Genomic DNA, 20062 nt, shown 5'->3' with positions numbered 1-20062 from the left:
TCTTTACGCTAAAGTTTGACTCTGTCTCACAACTTTATTTTTTAAAACAATAAAAACTTTAGCGTAAAGATCGAGAGGCGTTGAGGAGGGGACATTCCCTTCATATACGGAATAATTTCTGTTCGTTTTAAGTTTTAATGTCGCTCCTTACTTTCAGTTAAAAACTTGTTTTTTTATTTAATTTGCGATAGGAATCAGCCTAAGAGGCAATAGTTCATTCAAATGGTGCTGCAATTCCAGTGTAAACTAAGGGTTGAAACAGAAAGGTCGCGTGAGAGGAAAGAAAGAAAATGAAGCGACACAAGCCCAGCATTAAGCATTTCTTAAAGCTTGCAAAAACCAGCAATGACGGTAAGGAGTTTACTACTATTCTGACAATAGTTTGTATTTAGTGGGTTTTGAAGCACGCATGTGTCACTTGTAATTAAATGCAATTCCCAATTTAGATTGAAGACGACCAAATCTAAATTTGGATATCTTCTCGTAAGAATTTTTTTTAGCTATGATCAATTAAAGGAAACAGTAAAAATGATCATTATTTGGGTGGGATCAAACTTTTTGAAAATTAATCTTTTTTCTAGAGCCCAAAATGGGATTATTAATACTTCATTCATTTTATATTCTATTTCTTGTGTAGCTATGAGCATGGTTAATGTTGGAATACCGTACCTTCACATTCCCGTATTTCCAGAAACAAATAGTAGAATCCCGCAAAAACGGTAATTTTACCGTGTGAATTGATCATTTAGAGCCGTTCCAAAATTTTTAGCCGTGTCTCTAAAATTCAATACTTTTGAGAGAGGGGTGGGCAAACTTGGACCTACCAAACAAGTCATGTACGCAAATAATTTAATTAACAAAAGTTAATTTTTTTCAGTTTTTACGAGTTTTACGAGGAAAACGAGTTTTTGCGACCATTAGTAAAATCGGGAGAAAAAATGTTCCGATTATGATTTAATTGCCAAAATTGATGTTTGTCCAGGAACAGCGAGATAAGTAATAAAATGAGTAATTTAACGATCCAAGGGAATCTTTGAAGCCTTGGAACAGTCGGGTAGAGAGCATTTTCTTGGTACTTTAATGTTAAGGTCACACTACATGATGCTCCAACTGAGGGGTAATAACTGACCGTCGCAAGTGTCCCTTCTTCCGTGCCTCCGGCACACCTGAAACAGCGTGTTACTGGAAGCGAAGGAACACAGTTTTATCTTTGGCTTATGGAAAGCGTACGGCGCGTTTTTTACGACGGCAAACTTTCTCCTCTTGATAGGTTATCTTTACTTGGTCATGTTGTTTACTGCGTTCGACATTGGAGATCCTGGGTCCTAAAAAGTGGACATTATGCTTTGAACGAGAATTTTATTACCACAAACCTTTACCATTGCTTAGAGGTAAATATGCATTCCCTAGTGCTTCTCATTCGTCGATTCAAACGGCTTGGGCTCGAACGTCTTTTCAAACTCTCCGACATGAATAGCCAAGCGTGTGAAGATTTTTTTTAGGAAGATGCGGTCTGAAACCAGCACTTACAGTACTGTAATAAACTTTTCGTTCCTCCAACTTCTACATCGAATTTGTCAATATGAAAGTATAACGGATTTTGAAGGTCAATATTCTAATGAACAGTTGTCCTTGCCCAAGGCCAAGCGAATTAGATCCATTGGTGTTGTGTCTTGTCAGTTCCGATTTTTCTTTGCCCAGGGACGATGAAATAAAGCTCGGGCTAGGGCGAGCTCGTATTGAAAGCCAGCGAATAATGAAAGCCTTGATACCCCACGACGTACTTTCTGCTTTCGGTCACCAAGTACCGAATGTTCGTCTTTCTGTACTTCACGACAGTGACTCAGACGATGACTCAGAGGAAAATGCTCTGTCCGATAAGCAGGAAAAGGCCTCCGCAACTGACACTGAATCGGGCTCAGAAAGTGACGGCATCTTTGAAGATTTGCCAGTGATTACTCACTGTGTGAAACACCAAGTTGAGAGAAATTGGGTTAGTGAGCCTGTGACGAACATGAAGGATTCTAGGTTTTGTCTTGTCAAGACTTCTGACGGCTCCATAACACCAATAAAAAAAATCCACGCTGTTGTGGCTTCTGAGGGAAAGCTCTGAGAAGCTGAGTAGTGACCGATTAAAACAGGTGATGGTCCAGGGCCGACGAGTAGGACCACGTGAGTCGCCACAAACCAATGCAGAGGTCGGTGTGAAATCGGACAATAAACATCTGAGAAACTAGTTATTTTTTTAGTTGGTTGCTTTACTTACCGCTTTTGACTAATAACTTGGTAGTAACAGTTTTTCTGACAGTTGCTTTACAGTTTTCTCTTCATTGCGTTCGGCTTAAAAATAGAGAAATTTGTGGGGGTTGGTTTTGATGGGGCCAGCAACATGTCAGGCTGCTATTCTGGTGCACAGGCAGAAATTAGGAAAAAATATCCGCTACGAATATGTTTGTACAAGCGATCGCTGTCGTTTGTCCTGATAGTCACGTGAGAAAGCTTGTGAAGTTGTGCGAAACGAGATGGGTGGAGCGTCACGATTGCATTTTAGTTTTATGTCTTTTTATTGTGCGATTATTTCCGTACTTGAGGAAATAGTTTGTAGCATACGGTGCGATACGGAAGTTATTTCAAAAGCGAATGCGTTGGTTTCAGCAGCAACCGAATTTAGTTTTATGTTCACGTTGGCTATGCTAGAGTTTGTTAGTGTCATAATGCTCTCTGTCTCTAAGGCGCTGCAAGCTGAAGATTTAGACTTAGTTGAGTGATGTCGGCACATTAAGCTATGTTCTGATACTTTACTGCAGTCAAAACAAAATGATTCTGAAACAATTTTTCAGAAAGCCTATGAGCTTGCACAAGAGGTAAATGTGGCTCCGGCTGTTCCAAGGTCTATCCGCCGAACGTCCATCAACGATAATGAGTCCATCAAGGTTTTTTATCGCGAGTCATTGTTCAAACCTTACTTTGATTCACTTATTGAAGAACTTGATCAAAGATTTTTGCGCCATCAGGAGGCATTTTTCAAAATCGGAAGGCTTTTGCCAGCTAACGAGTCATTAAATATTAATGAATTTGTGAACGCTGTTGCTGTTTACGAGGGATTTCACGGGGGTAGACGTGCGCTCCAATGTGAGTTAGTCCTTTGGAAACAGAAGTGGCTCGAAAAGTCTGAGAAACCATCAACTGTTGCTTCGACTCTTGCGTCATGCGATGCAAGATTTTTCCCATACATTCGAAGGCTTTTGACGATTTTTCAGACATTACCAGTGACTACCGCTTCTGCTGAGAGGAGCTTTAGCTGTCTTAAGCGATTAAACACCTATCTGCGGAACTCCACGGGCGAGGAGCGTCTGAACGGACTAGCTCACATGACCCTGAACCACGATATCCAGGTCGATGCTGACCAAGTTTTTGATCGATTTGCAGCCAAAAAAGACCGGCGGCTGTTACTGTGAGAGGTTAGGTCGGCTTTCGTTGCTCGTTTCTCTAAGTGCAGTCAATTCTGTTTTTTTTAAATTTTAATTGTGCTTTATCCTCTGTAAACAATATTAATATCAATACATTTCTTGCTTTCAAGGCTGTTATAATAGGTAGACTGAGGCCCCACCCCTCCGAAACCAAATTCTGGGCAATTGTCTTTGATATAATATTATTTTTTATTTACTTGGTTCTCTAAGACAAGGGTGTCATTGGCAAACATGAGGAATAATGCACTTCTTTATTTTATATTTTTAAATTCTTCTGCTTCGTAGCAGTTCCAAAACAGCTACTCGCCCAAAATAGAAACTCTCACTGCTTCTAACTTTTTTTTTTAATTCTGACTTTGTTGGCAAAATATTGTCATCCATTCTCAAACAAAAAAAGTCTACAACTAGAAATGTTCATGACAAGTGTTTACTTTTAATTTCTTTACCGAGCTACCCCCCCCCCCTACCTCCCGCCTGAAAGCTTGCGCTGTGATAGACAGTTTTCTTGCTCACATAACTGCTATAAAAAAGTAGACTGACACCCCCCCCCACAAAACAAAATCCTGGACATGCCACTGATATAAGCTTATAAACTAAATTTTTCCAATAGTCAAAGAGTAGATATCCTTCAAATATATACCCTGAATTGGTATATATAGGGGTGGGGTAAAATTCATTTCCAAAAATGATTATTATACTTGGAAAGAGCATAAAAATAGGCATAAAGTGGTATATTCATTTTATTTGTAAGTCAATAATATGATCTGGTTAAAATTTACTGTTAAATTAGGTGAATGAAACTACCCCCCCTCTCCCTGGAAAATACCCCATGGAAAATAAGCCTTTCCAAATTTGAAAATTTTGTTTGAGTTTTATTTTTTTAATTTGGATGGAGGAAGAAATTTGGTACTTGTGTATTATGCACTACTCACTCAAGTTTGTGCTATGTAAAATTTGAGAACACACCGTCTCTTTTGTTAGTTTCTTTGTTACTTCAGAAATAAATTTGGGCTATAGATTTGCACATTAGGGAGGAGATGGTAAAGTATAGTGGGTTTGCATGCAAATTGTGTTTGGTATGTTATTCTGCATATTAGATAGATAGACAGATAAGTGTATTGTAAAGCCAAATATACAGCCGTGAATACAGTAAAATAATACAAATGAAAGGCAAAAATAACATAAACTTTGATCAGCAATGATTGTAAAACACTTAAATGAAACACCAAATTAACCTAATAATCGTACTTAATATTTGGAAAAATGGTCATTGAAAAAAACTACTTTACACTGGGATTCTTTTTTTTTTTTTTTTTTTTTTTTAAGTTAACAAAATTTCCAGATACCTTGCTATTGTTTTGTGATGTCAAAATATCCAAATACTTTACCCCCCCCCTTTATCTGCAAATATATAGCCCATATTATATATTTCCCATATATTCTGTCACTTGTCTTTGTCTTGTCTTGCACTAATCTGAAAAAAAACTAACAAAGAAACCCATTTGTTCTTGAAATATACACAGTGCAAACTTGTTTGAGTGGCGCATAATACACAAGTACCGAAATTCCTTCCCCCTATGGAAATTAAAAAATAAAATTATCAAATTTGGAAAGACTTAATTTTCCATGGGGGGGGGGGGGGTTCTGTGGGGGTATTTTTTTTGGGGGGGGGAGGTAATTGCTGGGGATAAATGCCAAGAACCATGAACTACACACTGGGAAGATCTTTTAGAATATCTGTCTCCACCCCTTTTCACTCTAAAGGTCACTGGCCTTTGATAAACTTACACAAACTGTGTTAAAAAAATTCAAATTTTACAAATGATTTAAAGCTCACCAAAAGCCTAAGGAAAGTGTTTCGAGCCCCATAAGATTACTAATTCCAGATTGATAAGGTTTTAAAGAAGTTGGAAGACTGTCTTGAATTGGAAAAATCTTAGTGTGGCTTAAAATCTCATTTATATCATTAGAATCATGTTTTCTAGGCCTTGGCTAGAATCAAAGAAAAGCTGACTCAAACAAAATTTAACAAATAATCAAGAAGTTTTTCTGAGGTTAATTAAGATAGCCTAGACTTGTCTTCCATGTAATTTTTTATTCCTTAGAAATAGGGAAAGCAGTAGAGATAGGAGGTTGAAATCACCTTCCTCAAGCATAATGACCCTGAATTGGTTTTGCCACCCCTTTTGATTTATCACTATTTCTAGTGATTTTTTACATTGCCTGATGATTTTCTTCTAGCTAGTGATTTGTAGCGATTTTTGTTCTAAACCCAGTAATTTTTCCTAAATCTAGTGATTTTTCATGATACAGAGCATAGATTCATGATTCAGTCAAATAAATCACACAAAAAGCTAATCAATAAAAAAATAAAAAATAGTGATTCACTACAGTTCCTAATATGTTCCAGATTAGCAATTTCGGCAAATATACTGCCTTTGAAACTTCTGATTTCCCACCATATGTCTGTATCAGATATAGACTCCAGAGTGTTATCATCTAGATAATAGGCAAACTTAGTTAATCACAAAATTAAAAAATTTTCTATACTTCCTATTTTACTATATTTGCCTGGGTTGAATTTTGTCTTCATATTTATGTTTTTTTTCTCTTTAATCTATCAGTTCTAAATTCGATTTTCTTCTGTTAAAATCTTTGAAAGTGGTTTGAAAATGGTGGATATGAATACACCCTCTACATATGCAAATAGAACAGAAATGAAGTCATTGAAAAATAAATAGATAGGTACACATTAAATATAATTCTAAAAAAAATCATTAAAAAATAAGATTTAGGGCTTTTTATAATAGGTTTTGTAATATAAGTATATAGATTGAATTGATTGTAGTTTGATGATTGAAGTTAGTTGGGATTAAGGGAGGGGGGATATCCACTCTGGGAATTGTCTAATGATTTTAATTTTCACTTCTAATAACTAATCAAAACTCCAATAATTCTAAAAATTCTCTTATTTGTAATTGAAACACCTAATAAGCACAGATAGCGCTCTATTGTTTAAGCTTTTGGATTTATGTGCTAAAATAGCAAACAGTTTCTGGCAACAAAATTTAAGAATGAAGCTACAAGGCTTAGTAGTAACCAAAACTAGTAACTTAGTAGTAACCAAATCAATCAATATATCATCAGATTTTCATGTTGATTCAAAATATATAAGATTCATTAAGTTTAGTTTTATCCATGAAAGGCTAAGAATCTGGGAAAGTCTGCCTGATTTTTGAAAGAGGGATGAAACACCAACTACAAGTAAAATAATTTTAGTTATAATAAAAAATTGGTTTGGCGTATCAGAGAACCCTACCGTAGAGGTTTCAAGCACCTATCGGCTCAAGTGTTGAATTTTGTATTATATGTCAGAAGAAAAATCACGAATGTGTGTTAATTTGTGTTTTTTTCCAGGGGCGATTGTATCAAACCATTGGTCTAGAACATCAAGAAAATTAAAATTTCTGGTGTTTCTTGTATTGAACCAAAAACATTGGACGGGCACTAGCCCCCTTCCTCATCCCTTTTTTCCCCAAAAGTTGTTGAGTCAAAAGTTTAAGATAGTCATTTTGTATATCATAATTGAAATGGTCAAAAACTATACCCTTAGATTTAACATGACCCACACACAGCCCCTGAGAATAAGTCTGGGGATGAAAGTATGCTAAGGATAACAAGAATAATGTACAATATATTAAAACAAGTTTCATAGCAAATAGCACACAGACAAATAGCAGGTAACAGAATACATTAGACTTGTATAATTTGGGCTCTATATTCGCATTAGGGGGGTGGGGTAACATTAGGTTACTTTATCCTACACCCCCTTAATGTGCAAATTTATAGCCCAAAATATATTATTATATAAACTGAAGTTTTATGTTTTCATCATATTTTGGCACATTTCAATAGGATTAACACAACATTATTTCTTGGGTTTGTCCATATAATTAACAAGTCCCTTTCTTTAAAGAAGCAAATAGACTGATGCTTATTGAAATGTGTGAAGAGTGGGGCACATTTTTTCTATGAAAATATAAAAAGGGTATTTTCAAAATTGTTCCTTGTGTTCCAGTAATAATATTAGCTCAACTAGAGTAAAAAGAAACATAGTTTCTATATTTTGTTTGGACCACCAATAGCCAATTATCAGTGAATGGTGTATAAGCCAAGGGTACTAATTTGGGAAAATACAGGGAGGAAGCAAGGATTTTGTTGTATTCTCTGTATAAAGATGCAGAAAGGCATTTTCTTCAAATTTCAAGGGTAAATTTCCTTGATAAAATACAAAACATTAGTCTAAAGGTATTTTTCAACATCTAGGGGTTGATTTTACCCCCTTCCTGTAGATGCGCCTGTATAGAACATGGTAAAAAACTAAAACAATTATTAATAACAATGATAAAGGGTATTATTTCAGAGTAATGATAAGAGTAAAGACTATTATTAAACAGTAAAGTGAATTAGTAAAGAGTATTATTTAAGAGTAATCATAATGGGTCTTTCAGACCCATTATGATTACTCCAGTTCTGGAAAAATTATATAAGAAGATAATTCACTCCTGATTGTTTTGGTTTGCTGAGTTTAACCACCTCATCCCACATACCCAAACAGCCTTTAGGAAATATCATTCTTCTACTGATGCATTTGTTTGCATAACCAATGCCATATCTGAGTGTCTGAAAGATAGCCAAATCTTAGTTGCAGCCTTATTGGATTTCCAAAATGCACATGATAATATCCAACATTTACTTCTATGTCAAAAATTATCAAAAATGGGTTTTCTGCTACCTGTAGTGAATTTCTTTAAAAATTACCCATCTGAACGTTCTTTTGTTCTCCAAATAAACTCCTGCATCTCTTCTTAAAAGACTGTTTCCAAAGGCCTTTCTCAAGGGGCTGTCCTCAGCTGTCTCCTGTTTTTGCTATATTTATGGGCTCTGAATTTATCCCATACAAATATCCAGTTTTCAGATTACATAGTCCTATGGTCTACCTGAAATAATTTCGAGTTGGCCCAATCCAAGTTACAAAAGTCGCTTTGTGCCTTTATAAGTTTCTCCAACAATTCATGCCTACCCACTGCCCCATCAAAATCAGCCATAGTACAGTTTCATAATAAAAAGAACCCCCAACCTGCCCTCCATGATTTCTATTGGGGGGGGGCAAGAGGGGCCCATATCTTGATAGTCAAAGGGCAAGGGATGTATAATGTTTTATTTCTCCACATTATTGGGGGCAACTGCCCGCCCCCTTGCCACCTCCAAATGACGCCCCCTGGTTGTCATCCAAGGGCAACAACCATCAAATATCTAGAACTCACTCTAGACCAAAATCTAACTTTCAGACTTCATATTGAAAATGTGAGAATAAAATGTCTCAGGAAAATGTGCATTTTGCAAAGGCTACTTAATATGCCTTGGGGTTGCCATGCAAAAAATCTGATAAATTACTATAAAACATATATCAGATCTCAGATTTGTTTTGGACTAATTGTCTATGGCTCATGCTCAAAAACTCTATTATGCTGTCTGGAGACTGTCCAAAATACTATGATTCATGCTATACTTGACCTCAGGAATCACATCAAAACCAACTTCCTCCTCAGCAAAAGTAGTCTCATCTCTATTACTATGCGTAGAGAAAATCTACTCGCCTGCTACTTTACAAATATCAAGGGTAACAGTTTCCATAAATTACATGATTGGCAAAGAAACCCTGGTGCTTTTAAAGACCTTGAACGGGAATTTGGAACCACTCAAATGACTTTCTCCATACATTCATCATCTTTATTTCAAACATACCCTTTGATTCTATCTTGGGGTAACCACTACCCAGAAGTGAACCTTTTGTTTGTGCCAGCTATTAAAGCAAATGTCTCACTTGCTTATGTATAATCATTATTCCGTGAATTCAAGTCTCAGAGATATAACCACCACCTCCCATTTTTTGTGGATGGCTCAAAAACGGAATCCAGGACTGCTTGTGGAGCCCACTTCCCAACTTTATGTATAGTAGCCACTGAAAGGCTCCATAATGATGTGTCTATCATGACACCTGATATAGCTGCCATTAACATCTTATTGGAAACCTTTATAAAGTTGCCAAACCATACAAGAAACACCCCTCTCATAGTTTATTCCAACTCGAATCCAACCAAAGCATTTGGATGACCCAAACAATGATACCTCTACCACTATTGTACTATTGAACCAACTACTTAAACAAGGTAAATCAACCTAATTCCAATACATCCCAAGTCATATGGACATTAAAAGAAACCACATAGCAGATGAAATAGCTAAATCTACCCTTCAGTTTGACATAATATCTGGAAGGCCCTTCCCAGTAAGAGATATAAGACATTGGTGGCTAAAAATCCATCTAGCAAACCAAAGCCCACCAAACCTTTCTCTATTTACCTCCCGGAAAGACTCAAAGATGTACCACAGAATACGATCCAATGCTACTGGTCTTAACTGGCAAATTTATGGTCTACAAAACACAACCACTTTGACGATAAAGAGCCCTCTTTGCCGCCTATGCCAAATACATGACAAGATCATCAACCACGTTCTTTTTGATTGCATCGTGGCAACTGTGAAGCCTAAAAAAGAATAGCTAACGTCATCTGCCATCTTCAAACGCCTTAAGTTAACCCCGGATATTGACCAACTAACACAAAGCAAACTCTCTTCAATTGATGATGCTGAATTTTCCAAAGATGTCTTTAACCGCCTGAACTTAGCTGGTTTTATCAATGATATATAAATTCTATTATTAAACGATAATAGACTAAATTTACATTTTATTTCCCAGGAAGCACCTGAAATAATCAGATAATAAGAAAAAGGTTGAATGGATATATCTGAAGCCTATAACTGAAGAGAAGAAGAGGAAGTATTATAATTCTAGTGATTTCTAATCAATAATCTAGTGATTTATGGGCTGACTTAGTGTTTTTTTAAGAATCTAATGATTTTTTTCACCAGGTGGCAAATTTGCGCTGAATGCATTCCTGAAGTGCTATTCTCATAACTCATCTACTTTTCAAGATAGCAAAAAGCCCCTCAATTAGAATTTTACCTGAATTACATAAAAAGGACAAATTTTAAATATAGTCATACTCGGCTAATTACAAGTATTTAAGTCAATTGTATGCAATGATAGAATTAAAAATTTTATATTCAGTGAAGGATATCTTCACCAATGGTTTATTTATTTGAAATTACCGTCTCAACAAGTTCAACCAATGGTTATAAACAGTAGAACCCTAAGGTTATAAGCAATGACAAATTTGGTAAAACCAGAGTATACAAGCGTGTATCTAATAATTTCTATTTTATCGGAATCAAACGCATTGACTCAACTCAAATTATCTATCAGTCTTGTTTTAATTTCATTCAAGTAAGAATGCTAGGACTGTTTAATTTATTTATTTTTTTTAATGAAAGTATGTTAGTGTAGGTTTATCTTTTATATTTGCATTTGTGTTATGCTGAAGACGGACCATGAACCTAGGGTTGAAATATTTTTTTAAGGTTCGGAGTTCCAGTGTCTTATAAAAAAAATACCTAATGTTCCACTTGTTATTTGTTGTTTAGTCTATTGAAATATCATTTTAGAAGGACACAGCCCTCATATTGATTGCCAATTATTGATGAAAAACTTTTGATAAACATGATTAGTTCCTCAGTTACTAGTAATTTTGGTTCAACGTAGTGATTGAATCATTGTGACGCATAGGCTTGCAGCAAAAACGGAGGATATTTGAAGGATCACGCAAAAACTTCCGTTTTGTGGGAAGTCGCATCAGTGGGAACTCAGGGTAAATCTCTGAAGATGCAGTAGGCTAGTGTAAAATAAGAAGAAGTAGAAAAGAACATTATTGTCATGGTAAATAGCTAAGCATTTCTTTCATTCAGACTATTTATTTTATGTTTCAATAGGCTATTTTCAGATATGGAAATGGACTGCAGGATAATTCCTCCATCATACTATAGGCTAGATTATATGGTTTTTTATAGACTCATCAAACTGTTCAACCAGTCCTAGGCTATATGACTGAAATTTTCATGGATTATAGGATAAGTTTTCTTAATCATAAGTTCATTTTATAAAATACATTTAGACAAAATTCTCAAATAGAAAGAGTATCTAGCCTTGTATGCAAAATTAAACAAAACTGAGCATATTTTAAATAGCAAGGATTCCTGGCAAAACAGTTGGTAAAGTTCTAACAAATCATATTATTGAGCTAGGAATAAAGTGAAAACACCATTTGATGCCGTTTTGGTCAATATCTACGAAATCATATTATTGAGTTAGGACAAAAGTGAATAGGCCTACACCATTTGATGCCTTTTTTTATGCTGATTATGAGTATAATAGCCTAAGCATTTCTATTGGAAATGAGTTTCAGCCCCCCCCCCTATATAAGCCAATTCAGGGTTAGGTTAGGCTAGGTATAGCCTATATAGGGGGGGGGGGGCTGAAATTCATTTCTGATAGAAATGCTTATTATATTTGTAATCAGCATAAAAAAGGCATCAAATGGTGTATTCACTTTATTCCTAACTCAATAATATGATTTCGTAGATATTGAACACCTTTTAATGCTGATTACGAATATAATAAGCATTTCTATTGGAAATGAATTTCAGCCCCCCCCTATATATGCCATTTCAGATAAAGAAAGAAAAACAAGCAAAAATGGGATTTTTATAGGCCAAATGAAAATACTGAACAAACAAAGCAAAAATTTTGAGAGGACAAACGCCTCTCTTCTTCAGCGCAAAACAAAATAATGTAACCAAGGAAAGTGCTGAAGAAAAAAACAACAAAAAACAAACACACAAAGTCAATGTGAAAGAACCAAAAACAAAAACTTAAAAGATGAATAAAATTCAATAAAAGCCAAAAATTAACAGAATTAAAACCAAATACCTAACAACCATAAAAGCAAGTTATTCACCAATATCCGTGATTTGCACAAAATCAAAAAAATATGAACTGCCATCAAGGGATACTAGCAAATACTAGCAATACTAGCGACGGTTGTTTGCTAGTATCCGTTGATGGCAGTTCATGTTTTTTCATTTCCAGATAGAAATGATTACTATATTTATAATCAGCATAAAAAAGGGCATCAAGTGGTATATTCTACTTTATGCGCAAGCCATTAATATGATTTGGCAGAACTTTACCAAATGGTCAATCAAGGCTATATAATTTGAACAACAGCAAAAAAAAAAAATAATAATAAAAGTCTACCTTATAATTTAAGCCAATTTTTTGACAATTGGCTAAGATTTTTTGTTCTTACATTTTGATAAATTTCAATTAGGACTAGTCAGCTTATATGAATTTTTTAATTCTCTGCCATTGCTGGCTATGTTTACTAAGTAGCCTATAATTGTGGACAGCTGAGTATTGCAAACTATAGTACCCTAATTTTTGGACTTTGCTGTGTTATCCTTATGTTAGCAGTCTAGGTATCCTTAGTATACTTGACTATTGATTATAGAGTAAGCACACCTGCTGGTTGTTTTGAATTTTATATTCAGTATAGTATTGCCAGTGTGATGCCCCCTCCACAAAGTAGCAAACATCAGAAACCAACTAATTAGGAAAAAAACATAAATAAATGTGCTGTTGCTGGGTGTTTGCTAGGCAACAGTTCTTGTCCTATACAGTATGATGAATATGATCAATGATTATGTGCAAATTCCCTCTTAATGTCTTCCACTGAATATAGAAGAAAATGAACAACCAACTTTGTAGCACCTGGGTATGCCCCATGTGTAAATCACAAGGTTCAGCCCAGCAAGATCTTCCCTGGCTGCTGAAGTATGTTCTGAATGAGCATTGTAATGAAGTAAAAGATATGTATGTTACATTTCAAAATGAAATACATACCTCTCTTGAAGGTATTAATGCTAAAGTGCAAAGCTTAGAAAACATCATTTCATCTAAAGTGTCTGTTGCCAATGTTGAGGAGATAGTCAAGCAAACCTTTGTAGATAAGCTACAAATTGAATTTCAAAGGATAGTGCTACAAGAGAATGACAGACAAAAAGATGCATGAATTTAGTTGCATATGGTGTCCCACTCTAAACCTATAACTTACATTTTTTACAGAATTTTCTGAAAAACAAGTTCCAAATTGATGTTGGTGCAGTGACCAATTTGCAAAGGCTGCCAAGCACTAACCCCAACTCCAATGCTGCTAGCTCATTTAATCAACCAAAGCCATTACTGTTCTCAGTTAGTTCATTTAAAATGAAAATTGACATTCTAATACAGTCCTGCATAAAAAAGGAGGACATTCATTTCTATGTTGACACCTCAAAAGAAGACCTGCTACACAGAAAAAAATGGTACAGTTGTGCTTAATGGTAGGCTACACAGCACTATAGACTATCAAAGGAATGCAGTCCTGGAGACCCATATAGTGGGTAATTGCTATGTAAATTGATTGAAGAGCATGGTTTCTCATTGAATTTACAATTTTTAAACTGTTGTTTTTTTGGATTTAGGGGGGAAGGTACCTAGGTTAGGTTGGGACGTATTTAATATGCTATGCTTTACCCCCCACCCCTATAATGTGCAAAAATATAGCCCAAATTTGTTTCTAAACTGTTACCCATTCATCCTATTTAATTTTTTTTATTACCAGTAACCATACTTGACTTCTTTTGTGTGTACCAGTAAGCCCAACAGTACCAAAAAAAACTAATAGAAGAAATCAATAAACGAACTGCTGGTAGTGATCAAAATGTAGGAATTAAAAATGGTTGTATTGTGGCAAAAAAAAAGGGAGAGCTAGGGCCCCAGTCAACAGAATAGAGCTTTAAACACCTGTCCCCTGCCTGTCCATAGCGCAAATAAAGGGAAAGTATTGGAAATTAGCGCCAAAGAAAAGTGTCATTTATTATAAAGCACTGGGCTATAGAGGCTGGTAAAAAATATAAGAGCCTGAATAAATTTGTCCTGGATACAATATCTTTGAAAAATAAACTTTGGAGACATTATCTGTTATTTAAGAATGATAAATCTTGATGTGCTTATAAGAGAGCAAGAAATGTTTGAACTATCTCTCTGCAATCACACACTAAGTCAGTAGAGTTGTCTCTCATGGAATCCCTGCAAAGTTGTCCAAAGAGATACAAGAAGTATGTAAATAAGGGAAGCAATGACCAATCACCCTCATCTACAATCTTCAGTGATCCAGTCACTGGTGTATCTATTGATGATGACAGGAGAAAGGCAGCTATTTTTAATGACACTTTTTCATCATTTTTTTGTAAATCCTGCTGCTCATGGTGCAACCTAATTCCATGCTGGTAGCTCCTTTACTGCAACAAGAGTTGGAGTTTGATGACTCAGGCATTGAACCTGAACTTGTTGAAAAGATTAATCAGAATATTTCTGTTGATAAACCCCCTGATATTGATGGTGTTTTAAATGTTGTCATGCATGAATTGGCTTCTTGCTTGGCCAGACCTCTTGCTTCTCTTTTTAACTTTTGTTTAGATTCTGGTAAATACCTTGTTGCATGGAAAAAGGCAGTAATAAAACCTTTTCATAAGGTTGGACTAAGATCAAATTTAAGTAATTATTGACCTATTTTGAGCACTTGAATTTTTTCTATAATCATGGAAAAAATAATTGTTGATTGGGTTGAAAATTATTTTGAAAAAAATAAACTGCAACATATGGCACAACATGGTTTTAGGAAAAACAGGTCTTGTAATACTCAGCTAGTGGAAGTAATTAAACGTTTTAAAATGATGGCCAATTTGGTCAAAAGTTTGATTTTGTTTATGTTGATTTTTGTAAAGGATTTGACAAGGTATCAATACCTCTACTGTTGAAAAAATGCCAAAAGTATGGGATTAGAAAGAGAACTTTCGCTTGGATTACAGGCTACCTAACAATCAGGTCACATAATGTTAGGGTTGGCAAAGCCTCATCTAACCAATGTAGTTTTTGAATGGAGTCCCTCAGGGTAGTTGCTTGGGACCAGTTCTGTATTGTATGTTTATGAAGGATTTGCCACAGGTAACTCAATGCAGTAAAATCAAAATGTTTGCAGTTGAGGTTAAGCTTTACAAGGGCTTATCTTCCCAAGATGATGTGGCTCTTCTACAGGATGATTTAAATGCATTATTTAGTTTGTGTAATTTAAATTCAATGAATATTAATCAGGGAAATTATCATGTGGTATATTATCTAACAAATAGAGTAGTATACCAGAATTCTATTGGTGAAGTTTTTACATGTTCTGTTGACTCCATTAGGGACCGTGGTATTGATTTTGATAATCAATTGAGGATTGATAAACAAGTATTAGCTGTATCATGTAAAGTTAATTACAGTGTGTTTTGTTTCAAAAGAAAGTTTAATCTGCAAAGCTTTACTATGCTATATAAGACAATGACACAATCATTAGTTTAATGCTGCACATCTGTGTGGTATCCAACAAGAGAATGTGATTCACAGCTCCTTGAAAAAGTACAAAAACGGGCATCAATATTTGTTTGTTTCTTGAAGTGCTTGCCTTATGAGCACATACTAAGACATTTGAGCCTACCATCTCTGCAATCCAGGAGGGATAGTTTGGACTTAATTAATGCATTTTGAATTATTAAAGGTGTTGATGATTTGTCTTTTAGTGATTTCTATCTGTGTAGGCATTATTCAGCCACACTGCAGAATTCGTTAAAATTGTATCACAAAAGGGTTTTAAGAAATGTTTGACAGGGTTCTTTTGTAAGTTGGTCCATCAGATCATGAAATATGTTACCTGACCATGTTGTTTCAAGAAATAATGTTACAGCTTTGGTTGGAACATTTTTTTTATGAAGCACAGTGTGTAGAACCATAATATTTATGTAATTTGTATGATTTGTTTTACTAAGTGCCCTTAAAAACAGTTTAATGAATTTGTCTCTTTATGCATTCTAGTGTATTTTCTTATTTTTGTAATGTGTTGAGCCTAAGGAGTTTATTAGTTAATTATAGTACCAATCAATACCCAATTTGTTGCAAGACAAGCCTATGGCTTACTCCATTTTTTGTTTCATTTTAAATAATAAATAAAATGGAAAATTTAAGTATTGTGCATATAAATAGACTTGTCCTTATGCAGTTTCTCAAGCCTTAGAATAGGCTACAGAAGGGGTAGAGTTAGGAATTTAAAAACAGCTTCAAAGGGGTTATTTTTGGCTATGATTTCATTTCTTTAACTTTCATTTACCTGCCCTTCATCAACACATCTCCAAGACATCAAGAGCCCCTAACGTGGGGTTTTGCCAAGATCTTTACATTTCCAAGGACTTGTACTAAAAACTCACCCTGCTGGCATAGATACCATGTTTTGATTTTATAATGGTCATATCAAGTACACCTCTTTCATAACAGGGCAATTCTATCCATCAAACTGGGACCCCTATATCTTCAGACATTTATAAAAAAAAAGTACATAATAGCAAAAGAAAAAGTGAATCTAAACTTACAACCTGTTGTCATATTCTTCTGCTTTGTTTTGATACTCCAATTCAACTGAATAAAAAGAACAGCTTCAAATAAATTGTTTATCATAAGAGAATTTTATCAAATAGTTTGCAATATTGAACTTTAAGAAATGACAAACCTGTACTAATTTTCACAAAAACTAAAAACTGAATTTTCTTGACCATTGACACATCAATAGAATTTTTTTTTATGGTGTGGTGATTCTAAATATACAAAATTCATTCTGTTTATGGTTACCAACCAAAAGTCACAAATCAGAAACAAATTTGCCTGGTTTTTGAAAAATGTGGGAAACATCCTCCAAAAAAGCAAGTGATCTTAGAGAAAATTGCTTTGTTAGATTCATCATGTAAGAGAACATATAGATGCATGTCTATATGTTCTTCTTTTTTAGGGTGATTTTGTCAAACTGAAGATAGTGTGCAAGATTTACCAGTATGTTTCAAAACTTACTTTTACCGATTAAGTTACCAGTATTTTTGGTAAGTTTCAAATGCTCATGAATTTAAAAGAAAATATTCTCTCTTCTCAGAGTGAGACAAAATATTATTTTTGCAGCATTTTATTTGTTTATTACCTACTTCGTTTTCACGGGGGGGGGGGGGAATTATATAAAATGTACTTTAGGTTTCAGATAATTCTTTATAAGATATAACAAGAGATAAGCCAGAACTGCTGGTGCTCCTCCTCATCTGTTGGATCTTCAAATGCTTTGATCTGGCAGATCATCTCCCACCAGACCATTTCTAATATCACGTGGAAGTGAACTATTGATAGAAAGACATGATGGTAGCAGGAATATCCCTTCCAGCCTTTCACGTTGATTTCTATGCATTTTTGAAGTTGGACAGTGATGCTCATTTTTTTGCTATTTAGTGACCTATGGTGACTGACAGACCATTAGAATTTTGTTTGCTGTTTCATGCTTGATTTGGTTTCTGCGGTGGGTCTGTACAAGTCCATAACCTGACCAGTGTCTGTTGCAGGAGGCTACAATAACATAAATTGTTGAAATTTTTACAGCCACTCCTGTAAGCACCAACTTTACAAAAAAAACAGCCCACCAGCAAGCTGCCTATTCAACAGCTTTTGCTTTCTCAAAGTACAATGATTTGGAAAATGGGCCACTTTTATAGATGTATCAAAATAGTTCTGTGTTCAAGACCCCAACAAAGTCAGCTTCAGATATTTTGTTAAATGAATCACCATCCTTCCAAAATTGGTAGGAAAATTTAGCAAGCTCATTGATTCAACTTGCTATATCCGCAAACCCACCATGTATCTGTGAGTCCGAACGAAAAAGTAGATCAAGTAGAGTAGCTGCAGATAGGGTGGAATCATACGCAAATAGCCTGTGGATTTTCCTTTCCTTGGCCTTTGAGACTGGCAAAAATGGTACAGTCTCCAGGAAATGCCGGTCTAGCAAATTGAAGTACAGGATGACACACAAAGCAAGAGCTTCCTCTGTTTCAAAGAAGTGGCAGCCAAGGGAAATTGGCCTCACGAATTTCAGACAGGCTGTTAATTGATCTAGTTTCACATCATCAAAAAGCACTTTCCTGATATTCTGAATACCCTCATTTATATCACACATTCTATCAATTGACATAGACTGTAAAGGTACCCACGACTCTTTCATGAAGAGAATAGATCATCACGTTGCCTTTTTTTCATTTTGCTTAAATCTGTGTGCTAAAAGCTCATTGCGTAGTTACATCCTAAGAAAACCTGACACCAATTTTATTTGTGTTTACTACTTAGAATATTTACATTTTCAAATTAGTTAGCCTATACATTTTTTTATGCGTTTTTTTACTTGGCTAAGATTAACGAGTTACCAACTAAAGCTGCCCGTGAGCTCAGTGGACCTTGTAGCCCAATCAAACATTCAAACCAATGAATATTTGGTTGATCTAACGCCAACACTGACGTAATGAATTTTCTGATTGGTTGCCAATAACTATTTTTTTTGCAAAAGGGCAAAGTTCGTAAAAATTTTAATCACGGAAGCCAAAACAAGAAGAATTGCGGCTTCCAGGACTTCAAACCACCAGTGAAAATCCTTGTTAAAAAAAAAAAATCAAAATTGAATTCACGTGTGGTTCAATGATTCTACAAGAATTTGAGAGTTAAAAATTATTTTTAAACTATAACATATTTTGTTCAAGTGCTATCCCATATAGTCCCATATAAGTTGAAAGCTATCTACAAGGAACTATTTTTGATGGGATGCAACATAATTCATATAGTGTAAATTAAATTCAATGAAAAACCAACATCATCAAACCCTTGCAGAAGAAATGAAGCATCCCACCAGTCCAGCCTTTTCAACTATTGTCGGGGGGAGCAAGAGTTAGGTAAATGTGAAAAATCAAAGACACTTTTAGAACCGTCTATACTTAAATTGTATTGATCTGGTCTTTATGCAAAGTAACACAGGAGACAAAAATCAACAAACAAGAGAGTAGTGAAAAATTATGGTATGCACAGTAATATTTTCTAGGGATAGACACTAGGGGTACACCGTGATTGGGTGATTTTTGGGGAACCAGTTTTATTTCGGGGAGACACATAGATTTTTGGGGAAATCCCCGAAAATTTGGGGATAGTGGAAGTCCTGCTGGAATATTAAACTCAGTTGTTGAATAGGTAATCATTTCGAAAAACGCAGCGTCTTGCGCATTGCTAGACTTTTTTCTGGCTCGAATCCATGCAATAAACTGTGCAATTTATTCGAAACTGCATGGTTTTACCCATCATGGAATATTACCTTTAAGAAAAAGCTGCAATAATTTTACATCCTATATACCAAACTTTCCTTTTTTATACTTTAATTGCATAGTCTTTATAGAAGGAAAACTTACGTAATAAAAACAACAAAAAAGAAAACTTTTCTAGACTACCTTCCGCCAATCAGAATAAAAGCTGGTAACAATATCAGTTTAACAATTAAAAAATCAAAAGGATGTTTTTTTTTTACCTGATACTAACGAATGCAATAAATCATGAAAAGTATTTGATAAACATATGCAGCAATGGACGGATATAG

At 35.1% G+C, this 20062-nt stretch overlaps 1 protein-coding gene across 4 annotated transcripts in view; it reads left to right on the top strand.

The window, feature by feature from the left end:
- The first annotated feature begins 308 nt into the window (after positions 1-308).
- Positions 309-20062, top strand: part of LOC148947958 (uncharacterized) — a 56772-nt gene continuing 37018 nt past the window's right edge. For 2 of the 4 annotated variants that reach the window (XM_089095605.1, XM_089095601.1), the window contains exon 1: positions 11257-11370. The gene's annotated coding sequence lies outside the window, so the exon portion shown is untranslated. Of the gene's footprint in view, positions 352-11256; positions 11371-17429; positions 17496-20062 lie in introns of those variants that run through there. The other 2 variants (XM_089095603.1, XM_089095604.1) reach the window with 2 other exon arrangements.

This window comes from Artemia sp. Qi Xiang Cuo, chromosome 10 (genome assembly GCF_049724085.1).
Source record: "Artemia sp. Qi Xiang Cuo chromosome 10, ASM4972408v1, whole genome shotgun sequence".
NCBI lineage: Eukaryota > Metazoa > Arthropoda > Branchiopoda > Anostraca > Artemiidae > Artemia > Artemia sp. Qi Xiang Cuo.
This window is presented reverse-complemented; position numbering and strand designations above follow the sequence as displayed.